Below are 23998 nucleotides of genomic sequence, written 5' to 3'. Positions count from 1 at the left end.
GACAACACTGGCCTTGGATCCTGATCGCACCATGAAGGACTGTGTGATCTTGGTCAAGGCACTTAACCTCTCCGAGTCTCAGACTCCCATTCTGCAAAAGTAAGCCCGATATCATCTTTGTCACCCAGTTGTGCAGATTAAATGAGATAACATATGCAAGGTGCATAACAGCCCGGATACTTAGTAGATGCCAGCCGAATGTTAGTTTCCTTCCTTTTCAAATTACCTTTTTAGAATTTCTGAATGCATTCACACCGAAAAGGACTGTTGAGAAGAGTGTCTTCAGTTATACTTTGTAGAGAATATGAAACATATGGGAGGAAGATATTGATCCCAAGCTGCCAAAATTATTTTTGTGGAAGGAAAATTCAAATCACTCCAGATCCATACTGCACTCTTTGCTGCAGGTGTGCCTACAAAGTCTTGGGTGCTATTAAGTTGAATATATTCATTATGACATAAATAGAATTCAGGGAGCTACTTCATTCAGGTTAGAGCTTTGAGTGGCACCATCTTCTGTCGAATCACTCCCTTGGGTATGTATCAACACATTTGAAAATGTCAGACTGGGAAGAAGAAGTTTTCTCCCTGGGATCTGAACACCTGGTGTGAGAAAATCTAACAGAAAGGTGATGACAGAGAAAGAAGAGAATAATTCTTATTCTTTCTATATAATCTAGTCAAGCAACACTGAGCAAAGCAATAGCTTTCTCTTCACATTTTTATTTGATACAGATTTCATGGTCTTTTGCAATAACCCGTGGGGCATGTTTGCATTGAAATAGTAAGTTGCTTAGATATGAACAGGTCAAGAGCATTATAAACTTGATATCATGCAGCGCCATCTGCATAGAAGTGAGTGGTTAGTGGGGACAGTCGGGATCTGGGTGTACCGCGGGGAAGCAAGGGGTTGGAGGAAAGACATGAGCAAATTATTCATTCTACACTATGAGCCGGGCACAGTGTTTCGCACTCAGAGACACTGTATCACTTGAACTTCACGACATCTTCATGAGGTCAGAATTACCTTTTCCCGTTTTAGAGATGAGGAAATTGAGTCCAGTGAAATTTAATGAGTAAATGACAAGGGTTAGCTTTGAACCCAAATGTGTCTAAAGCCAAAGCCTCGCCTTGCCCAGTGTCCCATACTGCCCACCCAAGGACCTCAGATGGGCTCTACTCCACCTTCTCCCTCCTTTTATGGTGGAACCATCCCCAGCCCAGGGAGGTGAAGTGCATCGCTTCAGGTCAAATAGTGAACTCATCTTGAAGTTTGAAGCAGAAGCCAGCTTCTCTGATGACGGCACAGTTCACTTTCCTCCATTTGTCTCTAGTCAGAAAGGCCCGTGGATGTGGGCATTGCAAACCTGCTGCTTGCTCAGTGATCTCCAGCTCAGGGAACAGAACTTGAATTTACCCACATGCTACGGGCAACTGGCGTTCTCCACAACACCTCCCTGTCTGTTGCCCCTCCAACTGATACGTCAGCATAACCTATCATCTCTACTTCCAGAAAGCCACCCACACCCTCAGCAATGCCACTGTTACCTCCTGACTCTGGACTTTGATTATGGTAGCCTCTTACCTGCTACTCATCACTCCCGATGCGCTGTCTTCTGTATAGCCGCTTCAGGAGCATTTCCCTTCCCTCACTCATTCATTCATTCATTCATTCATTCAACAAATATTTCTAAGCACTTATTGCGTGCCGGGCACTGTTTTAAGTGGGAATTCACTGGTGATAAAAATAAGCTAGAAGCCTGACTTTGTGAAGCTCACACTTTAACCAAGGGAAAGTAACCAGGCTAGTAGAAAGATAAATATATACAACATACAAGAAGTTGCATTGCAATCAGATCCAGGAAAAAAAAGTGGGGAAGGGGGTGACATGTTAGAGAGGGCAGACAATGAGGCCTCAGAAGGTGACATGGCCGTGAGCACCTGCAGGGAGTGAGGAGTTAGCCGTGCACATCCCTGGGAGAGGGATGCTCCAGGCCGAGGGAACACAAGTACAATGTCCTGAGATAGGACAGCACACAGGACCAGCACAGTCCAGGAATGGCACTGTGGCCAGAGCGCTAGAACTGAGAGAATGGGGGTGGGGGGCGGGGGGGGTAATGGGAGAAGCCTTTAGAAGGAGCCCTTGGGCCAGAGTTCCCACTGGCAGAGCCCCTCACAGAAACCAGACATTCTCCAGGCAGTTTGCATTTACTGATTCTTCATTTTCACAAACGGACAACCCTCCAAATACCATTTTTTTAAATGCAGAAATTGAGATTTGGAGAAGTTCAATGACATGCTCAAGGTCACACAGAGCTGAACTTGTCTAATTTCACTGTGCTCCAGCTGCTTCTCTATGGATCTGGGTCTGTGCTGTGCTATGAAGTCAGGACACGGCTTCAGTAAAATATTCTTAGCCATAATGTCAATCATGGGTTGAATTATGACCTCAGTTCTCAATTGTAAAGAGCTGCTCAGAGCAAGCTGTGAGCTCAGACTGAAATTTCACCCTGGACCACAGCCAAGGTCGGGTTCTATGCTTCGATTAAGCTGAAAGATCTGCAGCTCAATTTCCAGGGACCTCAGTTTCCCCAGTGGAAAATGAGATTGGACTTCACCAACTGGTCTCTGGGTTAGAGGGACCCTTAGAGGCTATGCAATTCAACACCTGCATTTGGAGTGGGTGAGACTGTCTCGAGGAGGCATGACCTGAACAAGGTCACCTAGTGGGTCAAAGGCAGGGCTGGCACTCCCAGCCTGGTGCCTTCTCCCGGAGCGCATGCCTCCCTCCATGGAATGTATGAATTACTCTGCCTTGGCTTCAAGGCATTAACCTAATGGGAAGACAATGAAAGCTTGGGCAGGGCTTCCAGCTGACTCCTAGAAGGAACCTTCCCTAGCCTGGCATGATGCTGGCCCCTCCTCACACCAGGCAGCGAGCTGAACGGTGAGTCCCCAAATGATGTGCCCACATCCTCACTCCAGGACTGTTGCATCACACATCATATGGGAGAAGTGCGAGTGTTACTTGATATGGCAGAAGATACGATTAAGTTTACCATCTTGAGCAGAGGTGCTCATCCTGTATTATCATGGTGGGTCCTAATTGCAATCACATCTCCTTGGGCGCCTGGGTGGCTCAGTTGGTTGGGCATCTGCCTTTGGCTCAGGTCATGATCCTAAGATCCTGGGATAGAGTCCTGCATCAGGCTCCCTGCTCGGTGGGGAGTCTGCTTCTCTGCCCCTCCCCTGGCTTGTGCTTTCTCTCTCTCTCTCTCTCTCGTTCACTCTCTCTCAAAAATAAATACAATCTTAAAAAGAAATTTTTTTTAATTAAAAAAAAAAACATCTCCTTGTAAGAGAGAAGCAGAGGGAGTTTTGAGACAGAATTGAGGAGGCCAACAATGGAGGCAGAGATCAGAGTGCCGGGGCCCTAAGCCAAGGAATGCTGGAACCACCAGAAGCTGGAAGTCGTCAGGAGTGGGTCCTGCCCCCCAGAAGCCCCAGGGGGAACCTGGCCCTGCATACATACATCTTGACTTCAGTGCTGGCTCAGTGAGACCAATCTCAGACTCCTGGGCTCCAGAACCATGAGAGAACACATTTCTGTCTTACTAAGCCATCAGGTTTGCGGAATTTATCACAGAGCCCCGGGAAACCAACAACCCCTTAACAGCTAACTTTCTTCCACCTTCGCAGCCCCTTGCCCTGCCCCCTGTGCCTTGGCCTGGTGGCCTCAGGGCCCCCGTGTGCAGCCTGCTCCCCTGCCTCAGCCTCAGACCTCCCGGCTGCGTCCACCTCCCGCTCTCGGGCTTGCCACCCCTCCCGTCCCCAGAAACTCCCTTCCTATAAGCCGCTCCCGAGGGCCTCGTCCCATCTGCTGGAGACGACAATGGACCCGGAGCCTCCTCCGGCAGCACCACAAATCTTCATTAGCATCGTAACCATCATCGGCGTGCTGGAACCGCCGTGGTCTGTTAGCACGCCTTGGTGGCAGCGTGATGGATGACAGCCCTGCTGCTGTCCCAGCTGCCGCCGGAGGTGCTGAGTGTCATGAGTGAAAGCGCGCGTGAGGGAGCTGCTTGCAACGGGGAGGAGGGCGGGGGTTGGCCAGGGTGGGGGTCCGCTGCCCCCTTTTGTGCGGTCAGCCGTGCTATCCCCGGGTCCTGGGATGAGCGGCCCCGGGTTAGCAAAGTCCCCTTTGTCCACACAAACCAGGCCGGGGGCGGGGGGGGCCGGGCAGGCTTACCAGGAAAACTTAGGGCACCCAGTGAAACTTGAAACTCAGATAAATGGCAAATAATTACGTCCTGTGCCCTCTCTGGCACATATTTATACTAAAAAGTCTTCATTTTGTATCTGAAATTCAAATGTAACTGGGTGCCCTGTATTTTTATTTGCTAAATCTGATTACCCTCAAACTGGCCTGGGTCCCCAATAGGTAGCACTGGACAGTCCCTCTGTGCGCCACATCACAGCCTGCCTGTGAAAGGGGCATCTGTCCAGGCTGCTGGGAGCTGCCCTTGGACAGAAGCCAAGGAGTCTGTGGCATTTGGAGTCCTTACCGGAATTCCAGGAGCCTCAGGCTGGCACACCCAGCTCCCAAAGCTCAGGCAGAGGGGAAGAGCTAACCTGCTCCAGGAGCGGCCGGGGAAATTGAGAGACCACCAGAGACCACGGAGGTGGCTGGGAGAAGCTGCATGACATGTGTGCAGTTCACTGACTTCCACCAGCATGTGCTGGGCAGGGCGCTGCCCAGGCAGAGCTGAGAGGAGCACAGCCTCTGTCCAGAGGGAGGCAGAGGAGGCTACGGAATTTTCCACCCTCATTACCCTGGACTCACACTCCGCCACTGGCGTGTCTTCTCTGCGCCTCCTCCCAGCCCAGAAATCAGCTGCTAAGTCCTGACCATCCCTCACCTGTGACGCCCCCCCACGCCCACAGCACGGCTGCAACTCTACTGTTCTTTGCTTTATGTCCTCACTCGCCCCACCTTGGACCAGTGCCCTCTATAAATTTGCTCGGTTTCAAGTCACATGTCACCACACCACCACCTTTCTGGCTCTGAGACAGCACAGACTAGCTGCACACTAAAGCTCAAACCCACTGGCGCAGCATTTAGAGACCCCCGAGGTGAGTGTGCCCACCAGCCCACACTGAGAATCCGATGCTGCAGGCACATGGGATGACAAGCTGTTTCTGGAAAGTGACCTGTTTGGATTCCTTCCTTCTGCTCCTCTTTGGAATCTGGGATTCAGAAAACTAAGAAGGGAAAAGCTTTGTCTAAACCTTCATCAACCAACTTGGCATGGCATGGCCAAGGAGGGTTCTCTATGAACCACCAGGGATGTTTCTTGACCCCCTCCCCGATGACTAAGTTTCTATGGCTTTGGTCCTTCCTGGGGAAGCTGGTGTTGGTCAAGGTAGAGCCCCCGGGACACCTGCCTTGTTCAGGGAGCCCTCTCCCCTCAGCCGGAGACACAGATCATTCCGACACTGGCCCAAGATGACATGGTTAGGAAGAGATGGGGCTGAGTTTCAGAGCTAAGCAGTCCAACCTCAGAGCTTCCTCCTTCCTCCTTCATCTTCTCCGCTATACAGAGCCTCTGCTGGTTCTCACCAGGGGACATCTGTGGACAAAGGAGGACCGGGGAGAGGAATTCCCACTTTTCCTTATGGCTACTGTTACACATCTCCCTCCCTCCCCCACAGTCTCTGTAATTACACCGCAACTCTGCACACCCCACTTCTTCCCAGCGTTCCTTCAACACCTTCATCTTCCTGCCTCTATTAAGGTAAGCTAACTGCTGTCAGTCACAAGTCCCAAATCTCTGTGGCTTAACACAGCAGAACTTCCCCATCTGCTGGCCCTGCTTTTGTCCTTCCCTTCAGTTGCTCTTTTTTTTTATTTTTTTTTTCAGTTGCCCTTCATCTCGAGAGGACTCATGGATAAACTTCCCCCACGTTGATCTCTGCATCAGACTCTACTTCCCAGGTCCCCAAACTCCATGCACATATCACTTCTGCTCACACTGCATAGGCATACACACACAGGCTGGTGACAAAGAGCCTGGAGACTAGGGTCTTGCAGGGTGTACCAGGAGCCAGACAGCACTGTGCTCGTTAGCACTAGGAGTGTCCACAATGGGCATGTTCCCCCTGACCCAACGCTTCGGCCCAAAGTGGAGCACTGGGAGAGTACGAGCCTCTGACAGTGAAGGGGGGATGTGTTTGGGGCACCTGGGTGGCTCAGTGGGTTAAGCTTCTGACTCTTGATTTCAGTTCAGGTCATGATCTCAGGATCATGGGATTGAGCCTGGCATGAGCTGCTTGGGATTCTCTCTCCCTCTCCCTCTACCCCTCTCCTGCTCATGCTCTCTCTCTCTCTCTCTCTCTCTCTCTCTCTCTCTCTCTCTCTCAAAAATAAATAAATAAATGATTAATTAATTAAAGCGGGGAGATTTTTGACCCTGAGACATGGTTCCAAAGTGCTGGACTTGGAATCAGGACATGCAGTGGGAGCCCCAGCCCTTCTACTTTCTATCATCAGTAAAATGTTACTTTTCTTCCTCCTACAAACTCTATTTCCCAAATCTATAACATGTGTCCCCAAATGTTGCAATATAGAGAGCAGTTTTGAGGATTAACAAGAGAAACGATGCGAGATCGATGACCCCGAGACCTGGAATGGAAAAATCCGTCTCTCGATACTTAGCGGGTCCAAGTCTGCCTGCTGGCCTCGGCTTGATCCATGTAAACACACTCACCACTTTTACGATAAACCCGTGGGAGGGGGCACTCAGACATCACATCCTATCAAGAGCTGACCAAATAGAAATGAATGAGCAAGCTGGAGAATTCAATATTATCACTGTTTGATTTTCTCTTTAACAAAACTCTGGAGATGTTTTCCTTTGGTATTAAACCACTTGATCTCAACTCGGTCTTCAGTGGCCTCAACCACCCTGGAGTTCTGAGGTTTGCATGAGTTGGACCAGGAACTGTTGCCGGGGTCTGGCATTTAGTCGAGATGGGCCTTTGAAGGCAGGAAAGAGCCTTGGCTGGCTGGAGCTTCAGGCGTGCCCCAGAGCACCACGCTTGTGGAAAGAGGCTCGCTGGGCAGAACAGCTTGGCCGGAGTTAGGGACTGTTTCCTTCTTGCTTCATGACCTGAAACCAAACCAGCATAAACCAACAATGTAATCAGAGCATTGAGAGGCTCTCAGAACTGAATCCAATCTATACAATACTCAGGGAGGAATGCTGGGGATTCAGAGGGGTCAATGTAAACTCTATTAGACACTCAGCAGAGGCCCCTGAGCCCAGACCCAGGACCCAGGACAGGACCCTGGGGAGATGATGCAGCTGTGTACACAGCAGTGAAGATCTCAGGTTCTGGAGAGCACCAGCATTTACCTTCTGGGGTGCTACTTGTTAGCTGTGTGGATGGGAACACGTGGGCTACCTAACCCCTCTGTGAGTGAGTACTCCCATCTCTAAAGTAGAGAGCAAAATAGTACGTGCACCATCATGTTAACATGAAGATTTGATGAAAGAAATCCAGGAAGCTTTTTAAAGGGGCACCTGGGTGGCTCAGTCAGTTAAGCGTCTGCCTTCGGCTCAGGTCATGATCGCAGGGTCCTGAGATTGAGTCCCACATCAGGGTCCTTGCTCAGCAGGGAGCCTGATTCTCCCTCTCCCTCTGCCCCTCTCCCCTGCTCATGCTCTCTCTCTCAAATAAATGAAATCTTAAAAAAAAAAAAAAATAGTAGCTGGCATTCAGCAACTACCCAGTGAAGTTAGTTGTCATTATTATTATTGTTTTTATTACCATTATTATCACAAAAGGTGTCTTTGTTTGCTTACTGATGCTCTCCCTGAAGACTGACCTGCCCCAGGTCTGTGCTAGATCCCAAAGGTGGAGACACATTCCTGCCATGGAGTTGCACACAGTCTGCTCCGGGAACAGCAGAAGTAGAGAAGATTCTGTTTTGATCCAAGTAGCTCAAGACCATGATGGCACAGATGTGAACCCCTACCCTAACCTGTGGGCATGTGGCTGCAAAGACCCATGGCTGCTGATGGAGGAAACACACAAGCCCCAGAGTACCCGTGTACAAGGGAAGGGACAGGTAGCACGTGAATGGGCTGCTTAGGGGAGGCTCAGTGATGACTGTGAACATGGACATGGATCACGGGTGTCTACTGCCACCCACCCTCTGAAGGTGGACCAAGAATACAACACTCTCAAAACCGGAAGACACTTCCAGGGAGGAAGTGGGCTCCTTGGAGGGCTCCAAAGAAATATCCGTTGTTTTTGAGACCAAGATTTCCCATGCACAAGCTGGACAACTATAGAAAGCCACCTAACCTCTCTGAAAGTCATCATTTTATACATAAAATGAGAGTAATAATACTTACAGCACAGCCTCTGTGACAATTACATCAGGTGATGTTTGGTTATTTCTTTTTTTTTTTTTTTTTTAGCCACGGTTGGTTCCACACCACAAAGGGTGTTAAGCATTTATCAATAGACATGGTCCAGCAGGAAAACTAAATCAACAATAAAGGGGGGAAACCAGGGATAAGAAGAGGAAACCAGTCCATATAACTGTGTTCCATCTGATCCTGAACCAGAGGTGAGCGATTTTTGTTCAGTGCTTTCTAGTGGCCAAGGCAAAGAGAGAAACCTGGTCAGTTACAGGATTAGTGGTGTCCCTAAAGTGCAAACAGGCCTGTCGTTCACAACTGATGCATTTGTTTTAAAACTCTTAGCTTCTACAAAAATGTCCCCAGCTGCTATTCACTACTACTACTACTACTACTACTACTACTACTACTACTGGACCATTCCCATCATCATCATCATCATCGCCCATCACCAACTAACATGGGGGTTTTCAAAGTAAATGTGAACTCAATTTCATGGCCATGGTCAGAAAATTTTTAACAAAATAGTGTAAAATAAAGCATAACTGAACAAAACATAAGTATAATTTGTGAAACATTGGCTTCAATTGTCACGTAAATCAAGAGAGAGAACTGGATTTGTTGCTACAGACCAAAGGGTGTCCCACCGCAGCCCTACCCAGAATTCACACGTGGGAGTCCTAATCCCCAGTGTGGGCTTTATTTGGAGATGTGACCTTTAGGAGATAGTTAAGGTTAAATGAGGTCGTAAGGGCGGTGCCCTGATCTGATGGTATTAGTGTCTGATGAGAAAAGACACCAGAGAGCTTGCTTGGTTTCTCCCCACAGGACACAGCGGGAAGGCAGCTGTCTGCAAGCCAAGAAGAGAGCTCACGCCAGAACCCAACCCTCCTGTCACCTTGATGCTGGACTTCCCAGCCCCCAAAACTGTGAGATCATAAATTTCTGTTATGTAAGTCCCCCCCAGATGTGGCATTTTGTTGTGACGGGCTGAGCAGGCGAAGACAGCTGTGATCTAAAGGACACTACTTAGTGGGCTCCATGTTCAAAGAAACGTGGACGCTGCAAAGCAGATCAGCCCGTCGCCTGACCATCTCGACGGTTCCAGTCTGTCTAGCAGTCATCCACGTGGACGTCCTCCTTTACGCCAACATCGGAACACTGAAGTTCACTCCTTTCTTGGCATTGAGTCTCTCGTGGTGTGAAAAAATTCTTCCTTTGAGCTGAGATCTCTCACCCTGGGATTTCCATTCACCAAAACAATACCACGCATTGTGAAGCAAGGTTTTTTTTTTCCATTCATTTATTTTGATGTTTTATTTGAATTCTCTGAAGGCCCTTCTCTGAGCAGACCTCTGGCCTAACCCCTGGAGGTGGAGAAACAGAGCTGCACAGAGCACAAATGTGGGGTCTCAAGAAAGAGCCAGGGATCTGATCTGGGGGCTCCCCAGGTGTGGACTGAGAGAACAAAGCAGAATTACATTTCCAGATAGAAGCACAGCCGCTGGATGTGCAAGGTGGGCGAACATCAGGATGGTCTGCTCGAATGCAGGTCAGAACTCAGCACTGACAGAGGGGCAACTTTATGGTCATGGTAGAAAGTATCCCTGTATCTGGAGAAAAGTGAGAAGCCTTCCAGCAGATATTCTTCGCAATTACTTAGAAGAGGAAAACTGTATGTGCTACGGTGAGCGCTGTGAATTGTGCAAGACTGTTGAATCACAGATCTGTACTTCTGAAACAAATAACGCAACATATTTTAAGAAAAAAGAAAAGGAAGAAGATAGCAGGAGAGGAAGAATGAAGGGGAGTAAGTCAGAGGGGGAGACGAAGCAGGAGAGATGATGGACTCTGAAAAACAAACTGGAGGGTTCTAGAGGGGAGGGGGGGGGGGGATGGGTTAGCCTGGTGATGGGTATTAAAGAGGGCACATTCTGCATGGAGCACTGGGTGTTATGAACAAACAATGAATCATGGAACACTACATCAAAACAAATGATGTAATATATGGTGATTAACATAACAATAAAAAATTAAAAAAAAAAAAGCACACAACTAACAACCCACAATTTAGGTTATTCGTTTCTGGGTCTCCTGAATTGAATTCACGTAAGTCAGATTACTACGGATGGTCCATAAGGCCCTGGCAATATAGGGGAGGAAATCACAACTCACTGCCCAACTTGGACCAGGAACCCACATGAACCAATCAGCTGTGACCAGGGGCAGGGTCATGTACAAGTATGGCAGCTCCTGTGGGAGCCACGTAGCCAGAGGGGGAATGCAGGACAGACAGACAACAGGTGTCCACAGGAGGGTTAGCTGAGAAGTGAAAACTTTGGATGGAAGTGGGAGTCAGAACATGCTGGCAGGCATTCCAGCATCTAACAGACTAAACTAAGGAAGAGAGGGGGCAATCTGAAGAGATTCAAAAACCATGAGCTTTGAACTTGGACCTGAGTTTGAAACCTGCCATCTACTTGCTGTGTGAGCTTGGGTAACTTATGAACCTCTCTGATGCACAACTGTCTTCAAGATTGAAAGGGGAAAATAGTACCTAACTTTAACCTTTTCTGATTCTCAATTTTTTTACCCATAAATAGGCAAAAAATAGTACCTAATTTGAAGGATGCTAATAAGAATTAAAAGGGAAAATACGTAAAGTGCCTGGCACATGGCTGGTCTCATCTAAATAATAGCTATTACTCTTGCTTCTCCAGGTGACACCTAAGGACATAACTAGGGCCAGAGGCTGGAAGCTACAAGGAAAACTCTTTCGGTTTAATGAGCTGTCAGCTGGAATGGCTCCAAACCCGAGAAAGCTGCCTTCTACGGAATGAGCTCCCACTTGGAAAAAGGCAGCGTGGCATAGGGAAAAGAACATGGGAATTGATACAAAATTCGTTCAAAGGAATTAATTAATCATTGCAATCAATTAATTGCTCCCACTTACTAGCCGTATCATCTGAAACAAGTTACTCGACCTCTCTAATGCTGTCTCCTTGTCTACAGAATTGATGCAATGGTCCTCCTTCTGTCTCTGACAGGGGTGCTTGGTAGAGGACAGAGGGCCTGAGGGAATAATGTGTTAACTGTAAAAGGTTATACCAAGTAAGAAGGAATTGGATGTTCAAGTAAAAGCTGAATAAAAAATGACCACCTGTCAGGACTGTGACAGCAGAAAGGCCTGCCCTGTTGGAAAGGAGCTGCAAACCCCCCACAGGTCTTCCATCGCGGGAAGCCATGGACTGTTCAGTTGAGCTCACCTAGACTAGGTCAGCCCATCTCCTCATTTCTTCTGCCTGCAAGATTCCTGAACCATGGCCACTTCGATTTATACACCAATTTAAATTGTTTTTCTTGTGAGCAAGCCCTTATAATGCCCCATATTTACCAACTCAAGCTCACTTTTTAAAAATTACGCAGCCCAGAATTTTGCATTTGTCACCAATCTCAATGATAGGGTTCTCAAAAGGACACTACTAAACAATTTCATGATATAAGTTAAATTCAAATGCCATAAAAAGGTGGGCTGCTGTAGAGTCACTTTTCCAAGATTTGAAAACTCAGCTCTATTATTTATTCATTATGTGATCTTGAATGTATTTATTATCTGAGCCTCAGTTTCTACATCCATTAAATAGGTATAAAACATACTTTGAAAGTCTGTGAAGACTATCATTGTGAATTTATTAAGTTGTGCAGATTACAGACAACTTATATCACACATCTATTATGGTGTTTAGCTCATAGTAGTGTTCAAAAACTTTCAATTAACTTTTATTAAATTATACTGGGTAGATGAGAAGTGCACACATTTTAGGCATACAGCTCACTGATAGCAAAATGAACATCTACTCCGTATATCAAAATGAATGTATCTGTGTAACCAGCACCCAGATCAAAAAATAGAATATTACCAGCACCCAGAAGTCTTCTCCATGCCCCTCTGGATGCTTCCTACCCCTCAGGGTAGCCAGCATCTTGACTTCTCTCACCATAGATCAGCTTTGCCTGTTTTTGACCTCTATGAGAACGGAATCATACGGTATGGACTCTTTTGTGCCTAGCTTCTTTTACTTGGCATTTAATTTGTGAGATGGTTTTATATGTAGGTGTAGTTTATCCTCAATACATTTTACTATTATTTTTCAGTTCAGTTTGTGGGTTGTCACCATAAAACAAAATGGCTCTCAGGGCAAACTTCCAAACGGCTAAACTATGATTCCACCAAATGACGGCTGCAGTTCAAAAAACCACTAGTTTGATATTTTGAATCACAGGATGATTCACTAAGCTTCCCTAGAGCATAATACATAATATGTGCACATCCTTTATAATAAATGAAATAAACCAAGCTGTCGCAGCCAAAAGCTTAAATAAAAGCAGGCATATATCAAAACCTCCATGGACTCCAAGAAGAAAGACTCATTTAGAATCAGGAGAGTACACATTGCCTATGCAAATAGGTAAGCCAAGAACACTGTCTCTAAAGTCACCAACAGAGTTGTAAGGAATGGGCCGGTGTGAAACACAGTCAATGGAAGATCGATGGAACTGGTATGGAGCCCTTAGCATGCTGCCCGTTCACGGTGTGATCTTGAACAAGTTATTTCACTTCCCCGAGCCTCAATTTCTTCATCTGCAAAATTAAGATAATAGTACCTACCTCTTAAGCTTGGTTTGGAGATAAAATTCAATTATATAATTGTGTGAGATATAAAGTAGATGCTTATATAATTAAGTAATGAGGAAAATGCCACCCCCTATCCCCTGCTCCAAACCTGATTTGTAGGTTTCTAAATAAATGGTACTATGAGTTTTTGGGGGCAGAATTTGAAACTTACTTATCTCCAGATCCCAAGGGCCTAACGTCGGGGGGACTAGAAGCTCATGTTGACTTGAACCTCGCTTATCATGAGGTAGATGTGTGGTTGTACTATGTACTTGGAGGGAAGATAGTGACCCCACTGTTTTGTTGTAATCTTATATGTCAGCCATTGTGCCGGTCACCGTGCAGATGGTAACGGACCTGCATTGTTCTGTCATTCAGTATTGATAATAATGCCATGAAACAGATTTTATAGATGAGGAACCAAAACCTTCTAAGTTAAGGTCACGTATCAGTTACCTTAGGATCAAGACTGGGATCAAATGCTGAGCTGCTTCCACTCACTGTGGTTCCTCGCCGTCCCTTGCCAATCTTGTCTGCTCACTCATTAGTTCAGTTCTTATTCATTCATTCACGTAATCAATCAGTCAAGAAGTGTTTATCGAGCATCCCCCATATGCCAGACACTCTACTCATATAAAGATAAGAAAAGACAAATGAAGTGTCTACCCTCATGAAGCCTACAACCCAGCTGAGAGAAGTTAAATAAATAAGATTCAGATGGTGGATCTCTGAAATATATAAATAGAGAAATACAATTCAGGGCAGGGCACCTGGCAGGTAGGATCTTCCTGCAGAGGTGACATCTGAGATGAGACCTGAGGAATGTCCTCTGCAGTGGGTCCAGCTGGCATTTCCTCCAGCCCTGCTTAAACATCCTCTTTCAGTTGTTGCTGAAATTGACCCATGAAATATTCTAAGCCATCCCCAGGCCCCCTACGGGGAGCAGTTTTGAAAGCCAGATTTACTTACAGATCAGCAGGAACAGATCCCAGTCGGCCTCCCTGCCAAAGTCCCATCAGCGCTTACAGATGGTTTTCACAAATTGCTGCTTCCCTATCTGTCTGGTCTGGCCCTCTCCACTCAAGGGAGCAAACAGCTATGTGGTTGGAGGTGGGTGATTGGGAAGAACTTTCCAGGCATCTTTTATGCAGCAACAGGCCCCTTCGGTTTTCACCCCCGCAGGAGCCCTTGACTTATATTTTTTTATCTTCCTGCACCTCTCTGTCTCCATAGGGAGAAGAACTGCCAGTGACAGAGGACCTTCTGTGTTCCAAGCACTGCACTTTACATACTTATCTGAAAATGACTTTAGTTGTGGGACCCTGGACATTACGTTCTTATTTTTGGTGACACAGTCTTATACGTGGTCACAAAGATGGTGATTGATCTTTATAGAAGTATTTATTTGTAAAGAGTGGGAGCATTGGTCCATCACTAAAACATTTGAAGGCAACACTCTCACCACTGAATACGTCATGCAATGCTAGGCTGTCATAAGAGAAATGCTGGGTCCAAGGAAGAAGATGAATGTTAGCTATGAGGGAGAGCCTGAAGGTTGATGTCAGAAAGACCTGAATTCTAAACCTGCTTTACCACAGCAATGTGATTTTTAAGGAATCACTCCGTGTCCCTAAGCTTCTATTTCCCCATCTGAAAAGTGAGGTTGATACCTAGAGAGATTTAAAATAGGAAGGAAGAGTGTTGGTCCTAGCTAGAGCATTTAGTGTAACAAATGTGTTCAAAAGAGAGAGTGACAGACAGGAGGCAATATTGACATTGGAAATTTACTATGATCCAAGGTCTGGCCATCCGTTTTATGACAATAACATGATTTTACAGCCCACACTAAAAGCCCACCTGTTTCTCAGGATGGAATCACACTAACCAAGCTCACTGAAGTGACTGGAATGTCAACTTTAAAAATGATAAGGAGGACTCTAATTGTAGTAGAAACCTCAAGATCACATCAGCATGACCACTGCTTACCCCACACACACACACTGGAAAGCACAGAAGAAGCCAAATTATAATCAAGAGGTCAATGGATGGGCATGGAATCAGAACAAGAATGAGATGAAACACCTGTTTCGGGGCACCTGGGTGGCTCAGATGGTTAAGCATCTGCCTTCAGCTCAGGTTCATGATCCCCGGGTCCTGGGATCCATCCCTGCATCGGGCTCCCTGTTCAGTGGAAAGTCTGTTTCTCCCTCTCCTTCTACTGCTCCCCCTGCCTGTGCTCTCACTCTCTCTGTCAAATAAATAAATAAAATCTTTAAAAAAAAAAAAAAAAAGAAAGAAAGAAAGAAAGACCTGTTTCAAGGCATCAGGGACAATGTGGCCATTGGTACAGAAATACTCATAACTCCTCTCCCTAGACACCACTTCTGTTGGCACTGTGAGGTTTGCCTCTATAGCTCTTCAGCTTCCCAAGTTCCCTTCCAAAGGCTTCATTCTCCTTCTTGGAAACGCTAACATGTTCAACTGAGTTTCTTCAAATCTTTTAGACCAACAAACATTTTTCTGTTGGAGAAGATTTTGCATTGCTTTGTTCTGATCTCCTGGTGTTGATTTTATAATTTTGCTTGCAGGAGGCAATCTTCGTTCCACCCACACCTATTCACAGGGTTGCTAGGAATAGTAAATGACATAGATCTCATGTAGTACCTGGAAAATAGGTGTTTAAGAAGCTCTCTTGACGATGGTAGTGATGATGGTGGTGGTGATTTTGTTCATTGGTCAGAACACACTTGCACTTGTGTTACAGCAGAATATTTCACAAAGGGAACAGCAGCAAATGTAAAGGGCAGGGGAGAGGTAAGTCAGAAATCGTGGTCATTTCTTGATTCTTTCTTCAAATAGCAAATCCTATCTCTTAACCCTGAAACTGACATGTGACCTAAGCCGTAGCCTTCGAACCCCAGCCCTATAGCAACAGACTGAAAGACAAATGAGGCATGTGACCAAAACCAGCCAAAGGACTTTGCAAGTCCTTGTAGGGATGCTGGGCTCTTGTGTGCTAATGTTTTGGATCTTTTCAGAGTATGGGGAGAGGCCACACCCCTGTGGGTAAGATGGCATCCACTGAAGGAAGAGAAAAATCCGACTTTTCTCTTTCTAGATCACTGAGTAAGAAATAGAGTATGGGAAGATGGAGCTTCTTCTTGTCCTTGAGGCTTGTCCTTGGGTCTATATTAGATGGACCAAACATTCAGTATGAAACAAAGAGTAAAGAATAGACAGCAGCCATGATGCAGCCTTGATTGGTGGTCTTAGCAGCCATAATCAGTGAGGGGTTCCAAGGGAAATGGACATCTTCCCTCCAGTGGTGTAAACTTAAGGGCCCATCTCAGCCTCCAACCCTGAGCCCCCTCTAACCCTCACACATGCAGGCAGAATTACCCTCCACTGTCAACCCCAAAGGATTTGGTTTGATGTTATAAAGCATGTGGCTAATTCTCTTCTCCAGTTGTCTCACATATAATGACATTCAGTACATTTATGCAGATTGATTTATGGCTATGGTTTTGTCTTTCTATAGAGAATTTGGAGGCTGCAGACATGGATATTTCAGCCTAAAAGCAAATAAAACCTATGAGCCTAGAGATGAATCTTAGTATAATCTAACTATACTGTGAAAAGCAAAGTGCCTATTTAGTAAAGAAGGATGTAATAAGGAGTGAAAATACTTTCTTAAAGTGTCCAAAGGGCCCATCATGTGGACAAAAGATCCGTTGTATTATATGGAACCTAAATGAGGAGAATTAGAACTGACAGATAAAAATTACACCAAGTTGGATTTTTATCTCATCTTAAGGTAAAAATGTGCAGGTCCTTATTCTTGATAATAAAGGACAAAGAATGACTCCCATGTCTTCCCACCTCACCTTTAATTTCTGCAAAAATTCTCTGATGAGCACAGATACAAATCTCAAGAGGTAGACAAGCTGAAAACTGTGTAAGGAGCAGCAAATGCACCAGCATCCCTAAGGGAGGCTCCTATCTCTTGTGCTGTTATCATGGGCAGGTACCCGACAAGAACCTTATAGACCTCTTCTCATTTAATCAGCACAAGGACTCAAGGAGATAGGTACCCTCCTTAGCGCCACTTAAAGATGAGGAAACAGGCTTAGAAAGGGCAACTAACATGACAAATTAACTAATTGAGTAACTAGACAAAACAAGAATTGATATTAGGCCTGTCTGAGGCCTTAACCAGTAAGTTAGACCTACATACATGTGCTAGGGTTGCATGTAGTTCTGGAAACAAACCTACTGCTTTGTCTTTCTACTTCTGTATTTAATGTCCTCCTGCCCTTTTCTTTAGTTAACTCCTACTTGTTCTTCAAGATGTAGGTCAGTCATATGTGGGCCTCCCTGGATCTTTGCCTAGGTGGTCTAGTGTTCTCCTCTGCTCTACCTACTCATAAATATCTTGTTTGTATCTGCATGGGAGCACATAACTCACACTGCCTATTGTCCCCATCACCACCTCCACCACTGCTTCTACCACCATCAGAGTGAGTAGAGGGAAAAACTATCTCTTCACTGACTTTGCAGGAACAGGATTTTAGCATTGAAAATGATTTTAAAATTAATTACTTTAATTTTTAGTTCAGTTCCTAATAAGTTTTTCTGTTCCAGTTCTGAGTCAGGTAGAACAAGCACACAATACTGAAGACAGCCATAAAAAGTAGATAGAACTCATGGAACGTCTATGTGAGACTAAAAAGTAAAGAGTAAGGAGTAACATCCCCTGGACGGGTTATGTGTCAGTAACCCAGAAGTGGGGAACAGGGCGCAGACAACAAAAGGTCCAAAAGAACTCCTCTAGTTCTGGCTTGAGGAACACAAAAGGGAGCTCCTAACATTTGAAGAGAGTATTGAAATCCCTGGGTTTCCTGCCTCAGCCTCCAAGCAATCCCATGGCTGCAGGGATAGTAGCAATAACAGTCTCCATGGGTAAAGATATGATTCCAAACAGGTAAGGGAGACCCATTGCTTTTTTTTTTTTCCTCTCTGGTTCTCTCATCACTTGATCCTGAATGTGGGCAGAGTTACAGAGTGGTATGGCAGAACAGGATAACTAAAACATAAGCTTTCTACCCAGAAGACAAAACCAGGAGACCCAAAGAAACAGAAAATACCAGAGAGACAAGAGAGAGAAGAACTCAAGAAAGGAACCCCCTTATGTTGTTTCTAAACTCTGTGCCTCACCCCTGAGCTGCATGTGTATAGATCTTATCCTAAACAGCATACCAAGAAATTTGAAAACTGAACTAAAAAAGAGACTACCACCCAGACCCCAGAAAGACCACTGGGTGGGGCACATGCACAGCATAGATCCAAATTCTACTACAAAGGATCTGAAAACTAAGTAGATTGTAACCACAGTCTACAGAAAGTGGTTTGGAACTTGCAGACTAAATCTAACCAGGTTGACAGCCTGCTAAAACAAAAATACAAATATTCTCCACAAGATTTAAACAAGATCCAGTATCTAATAACATGATACTCAAAATGTCTAGGATACAGTTCAAAAATTACTCCGCAAATGAAAGACCAGGAAAATCTCAACTCACATGAGAAAAGACAATCAACAAAGGCCAATGTCAATACAGTTGTTGGAATTATCTGTAAAGACTTTAAAGTGGCTTTGGATGGGGCGGCGGGAATCAAAGGGGGAGATGAACCATGAGAGACTAAGGACTCCGGGAAACAAATTGAGGGTTTTAGAGGGGAGGGGGTGGGGGGATGGGTTAGCCTGGTGATGGGTATTAAGGAGGGCACATATTACATGGAGCACTGGGTGTTATACACAAACAACGAATCATGGAACACTACATCAAAAACTAATGATGTACTGTATGGTGACTAATACAACATAATAAAAAAAAATGTACCAACAAGCAATCATAATGTTCTTGAAATCAATGGAAAAATAGAAAGTCTCAGCAAAGATATAGAAGTATAAAGAAGAACCAAAAAGTATAGAAAAATAAAATAAGAAAATAGAAACACTCCCTGGATCAGCTGAATAGCAAAATAGAGATAACATAGGAAGGAGTTAATAAACTAGATGAATAAAATTCATCCAATCTGAACAACAGAGAGAAAAAAAGATTTTAAAAATGACTTCATGAATCTTTGAGGTAATAAAACATGTGTTGTTAGAGTCCCAGAAGGAAAGAGTGCATTGCTGAAAAATATTTAAAGCAATATAGCTGAAAAAAAAAATCCTAAATCTGACATGCACCTACATATTTGAGAAGCTAATTGAATCCTAAAGAGGATAAACACAAAGAAATCCAAATCCAGACACATCATAATCAAATTATTGAAAACTAAACCCAGAGAAAGATCTTAAAAGGAGCTGGAAAAAAACAATGTGTTACCTACAGAGAACAAAACTCAAATGATTGTGAATTTTTCATCAATAACCATGGAAACCAGAAGTAAGTGAAACAACATTTTTAAAGTGCTGAATGAAAAGAATTGTCAATTCAAATCCTATGTCCAGCAAAAGTATCCCTCAGAAATGAAGATTAAATGCAAACATCCTCAGATGATAGAAGACTAAGAGCATTCATTGACAGCAGACCTACTCTAAAAGAATTGTTAACAAAGTTCTTTAGACAGAAGAGAAATGAAAGCCAAAGGAAACATAACATCAGGAATGAAGGAAGAACAACAGAGAAAGTACTATCTGAGTAAGTGTAAGAGATCATTCTTCTCCTCTAGAGTTCTTTAAAAAAAGTTTGGCAGTTGAAAGCAGAAATTATAAGGTTGATAGGTTTGTAAAGTATATTGATATAATATTTAATACTATTAAACATAAAGGGCAAAGTGTTACATATAGTGACAAAATTTCTACATTCTATTTAAAGTGATAAAATACTGATTAAGAGTATACTATGAAAAATTAAGTGTGAATCTTATAAAACCGAGAGCAAGAGTTGGTAAGTGGATGTGGACCTTACATACTGTCTGAGGCAGCTTTCACATTATAATGGCATAGTTGAGTAGTTTACAAAAAAGGCCATACAATATGCAAAGCCTATAATAGTTACTGTCTGGTCCTTTACGAAACATTTGGCCAACCCCTGCCCTCGAACAAACACTTTAAAAAATTATATAAAGAGATATATTAAAGGTAACTATAGATAAATTAAAATTAAAGAGTAAAAATTGTACAAATAACCCAAAAGAAGGCAGGAAAGGGGGAAATGAGGAACAAAAAATAGGACACACAAAACAAATAGTAAAAGGAAAGTCATACATCCTAATATATGGATAATTACATTAAATATAGAGGGTCTAAGCATACCAATTAAAAGACAGATATTTTCGAGGGGGTGGAAAACCACTGACCATGCTAATGGACACCAAAAGAAAGCTGGGGTGGCAATCCTTATATCAGACAAATTAGATTTTAAAACAAAGACTGTAAGAAGAGATGAGGAAGGACACTATATCCTACTTAAAGGGTCTATCCACCAAGAAGATCTAACAATTGTAAATATCTATGCCCCTAACATGGGAGCTGCCAATTATATAAGGCAATTAATAACAAAAGCGAAGAAACACATTGACGAAAATACAATAATAGTGGGGGATTTTAACACCCCCCTGACTGAAATGGACAGATCATCTAAGCAAAAGATCAACAAGGAAATAAAGACTTTAAATGACACACTGGACCAAATGGACTTCACAGACTTATTCAGAACATTCCATCCCAAAGCAACGGAATACACATTCTTCTCTAGTGCCCATGGAACATTCTCCAGAATAGATCACATCCTAGGTCACAAATCAGGTCTCAACCGGTACCAAAAGATTGGGATCATTCCCTGCATATTTTCAGACCACAATGCTTTGAAACTAGAACTCAATCACAAGAGGAAAGTCGGAAAGAACTCAAATACATGGAGGCTAAAGAGCATTCTAGCATCCTACTAAAGAATGAATGTGGGTCAACCAGGAAATTAAAGAAGAATTAAAAAAATTCATAGAAACAAATGAAAATGAAAACAACTGTTCAAAATCTTTGGGATGCAGCAAAGGCAGTCCTAAGAGGAAAGTATAGAGCAATACAAGCCTTTCTCAAGAAACAAGAAAGGTCTCAAATACACAACCTAACCCTACATCTAAAGGAGCTGGAGAAAGAACAGCAAATAAAGCCTAAACCCAGCAGGAGAAGAGAAATACTAAAGATCAGAGCAGAAATCAATGAACTAGAAACCAAAAGAACAGAACAGATCAACGAAACTAGGAGCTGGTTCTTTGAAAGAATTAACAAGACTGATAAACCTCTGGCCAGACTTATCAAAAAAAAAAAAGAAATGACCCAAATCAACAAAATCATGAATGAAAGAGGAGAGATCACAATCAAGACCAAAGAAATACAAACAACTATAAGAACATATTATGAGCAACTCTATGCCGGCAAATTAGATAACCTGGAAGAAATGGGTGCATTCCTAGAGATGTATCAACTACCAAAATTGAACCAGGAAGAAACAGAAAACCTGAACAGACCTATAGCCACTAAGGAAATTGAAGCAGTCATCAAAAATCTCCCAACAAACAAAAGCCCAGGGCCAGATGGCTTCCCAGGGGAATTCTACCAGACATTTAAAGAAGAATTAATACCTATTCTCCTGAAACTGTTCCAAAAAATAGAAATGGAAGGAAAACTTCCAAACTCGTTTTATGAGGCCACCATTACCTTGATCCCCAAACCAGACAAAGACCCCATCAAAAAAGGAGAATTACAGACCAATATCCTTGATGGACATGGATGCAAAAATTCTCACCAAAATACTAGCCAATAGGATCCAACAGTACATTAAAAGGATTATTCACCACGACGAAGTGGGATTTATCCCTGGGCTGCAAGGTTGGTCCAACATCCGCAGATCAATCAACGTGATACAATACATTAACAAAAGAAAGAACAAGAATCATAGGATCCTCTCAATAGATGCAGAAAAAGCATTTGACAAAGTACAGCATCCTTTCTTGATCAAAACTCTTCAGAGTATAGGGATAGAGGATACATACCTCAATATCATAAAAGCCATCTATGAAAAACCTACAGCGAATATCATTCTCAATGGGGAAAAACTGAGAGCTTTCCCCCTAAGGTCCGGAATGCGGCAGGGATGTCCACTCTCACCACTGCTATTCAACATAGTATTAGAAGTCGTAGCCACAGCAATCAGACAACAAAAAGAAATCAAAGGCATCCAAATCAGCAAAGAAGAAGTCAAACTCTGACTCTTTGCAGATGATATGATACACTTAAGTGGAAAACCCAAAAGACTCCACCCCAAAACTGCTAGAACTCATACAGGAATTCAGAAAAGTGGCAGGATATAAAATCAATGCACAGAAATCAGTGGCATTCCTATACACCAACAACAAGACAGAAGAGAGACAAATTAAGGAGTCGATCCCATTTACAATTGCACCCAAAACCATAAGATACCTAGGAATCAATCTAACCAAAGAGGCAAAGGATCTGTACTCAGAAAACTATAAAATACTCAGGAAAGAAATTGAGGAAGACACAAAGAAATGGAAAAACGTTCCATGCTCATGGATTGGAAGAACAAATATTGTGAAGATGTCAATGCTACCTAGAGCAATCTACACATTCAAAGCAATCCCCACCAAATACCATCCACTTTTTTCAAAGAAATGGAACAAATAATCCTAAAATTTGTATGGAACCAGAAGAGACCCCGAATAGCCAGAGGAATGTTGAAAAAGAAAAAGCAAAGCTGGCGGCATCACAATTCCGGACTTCCAGCTCTATTACAAAGCTGTCATCTTCAAGACAGTATGGTACTGGCACAAAAACAGACACACAGATCAATGGAACGGAATAGAGAGCCCAGAAATGGACCCTCAACTCTATGGTCAACTCATCTTTGACAAAGCAGGAAAGAATGTCCAATGGAAAAAAGACAGTCTCTTCAACAAATGGTATTGGGAAAATTGGACAGCCACATGCAGAAGAATGAAACTGGACCATTTCCTTACACCACACACAAAAATAGACTCCGTTGAAAGATCTAAACGTGAGACAGGAGTCCATCAAAATCCTAAAGGAGAACAGAGGCAGCAACCTCTTCGACCTCAGCCGCAGCAACTTCTTCCGAGAAACATCGCCAAAGGCAAGGGAAGCAAGGCCAAAAATGAACTATTGGGATTTCATCAAGATAAAAAGCTTTTGCACAGCAAAAGAAACAGTCCACAAAACCAAAAGACAACTGACAGAATGGGAGAAGATATTTGCAAATGACATAAGATAAAGGGCTAGTATCCAAAATCTATAAAGAACTTATCAAACTCAACACCCAAAGAACAAATAATCCAATCAAGAAATGGGCAGAAGACATGAACAGACATTTTTCCAAAGAAGACATCCAAATGGCCAACCGACACATGAAAAAGAACTCAACATCACTTGGCATCAAGGAAAGCCAAATCAAAACCTTAATGAGATACCACCTCACACCAGTCAGAATGGCTAAAATTAACAAGTCAGGAAATGACAGATGTTGGCAGGGATGCGGAGAAAGGGGAACCTTCCTACACTGTTGGTGGGAATGCAAGCTGGTGCAACCACTCTGGAAAACAGTATGGAGGTTCCTCAAACAGTTGAAAATAGAGCTACCATACGATCCAGCAATTGCACTACTGGGTATTTACCACAAAGATACAAATGTAGGGATCTGAAGGGGTACGTGCACCCCAATGTTTATAGCAGCAATGTCCACAATTGCCAAACTGTGGAAAGAGCCAAGATGTCCATCGATGGATGAATGGATAAAGAAGAGGTGGTATATATACACAATGGAATATTATGCAGCCATCAAAAGGAATG

At 43.8% G+C, this 23998-nt stretch overlaps 1 long non-coding RNA gene across 1 annotated transcript in view; it reads right to left on the bottom strand.

Annotated features, from left to right (window-relative positions):
- Nucleotides 1-6886: 6886 nt before the first annotated feature.
- Nucleotides 6887-23998, bottom strand: part of LOC141373474 (uncharacterized) — a 102487-nt gene continuing 85375 nt past the window's right edge. Inside the window, exon 3 of the long non-coding RNA XR_012379531.1 lies at nucleotides 6887-7169. This is a non-coding gene — a long non-coding RNA (uncharacterized lncRNA). The remainder of the gene's footprint in view (nucleotides 7170-23998) is intronic.

This window comes from Callorhinus ursinus, unplaced genomic scaffold, assembly GCF_003265705.2.
Source record: "Callorhinus ursinus isolate GAN/ISIS: 27379988/994484 unplaced genomic scaffold, GSC_fseal_2.0 scaffold10, whole genome shotgun sequence".
In the NCBI taxonomy this organism is placed as follows: domain Eukaryota; kingdom Metazoa; phylum Chordata; class Mammalia; order Carnivora; family Otariidae; genus Callorhinus; species Callorhinus ursinus.
This window is presented reverse-complemented; position numbering and strand designations above follow the sequence as displayed.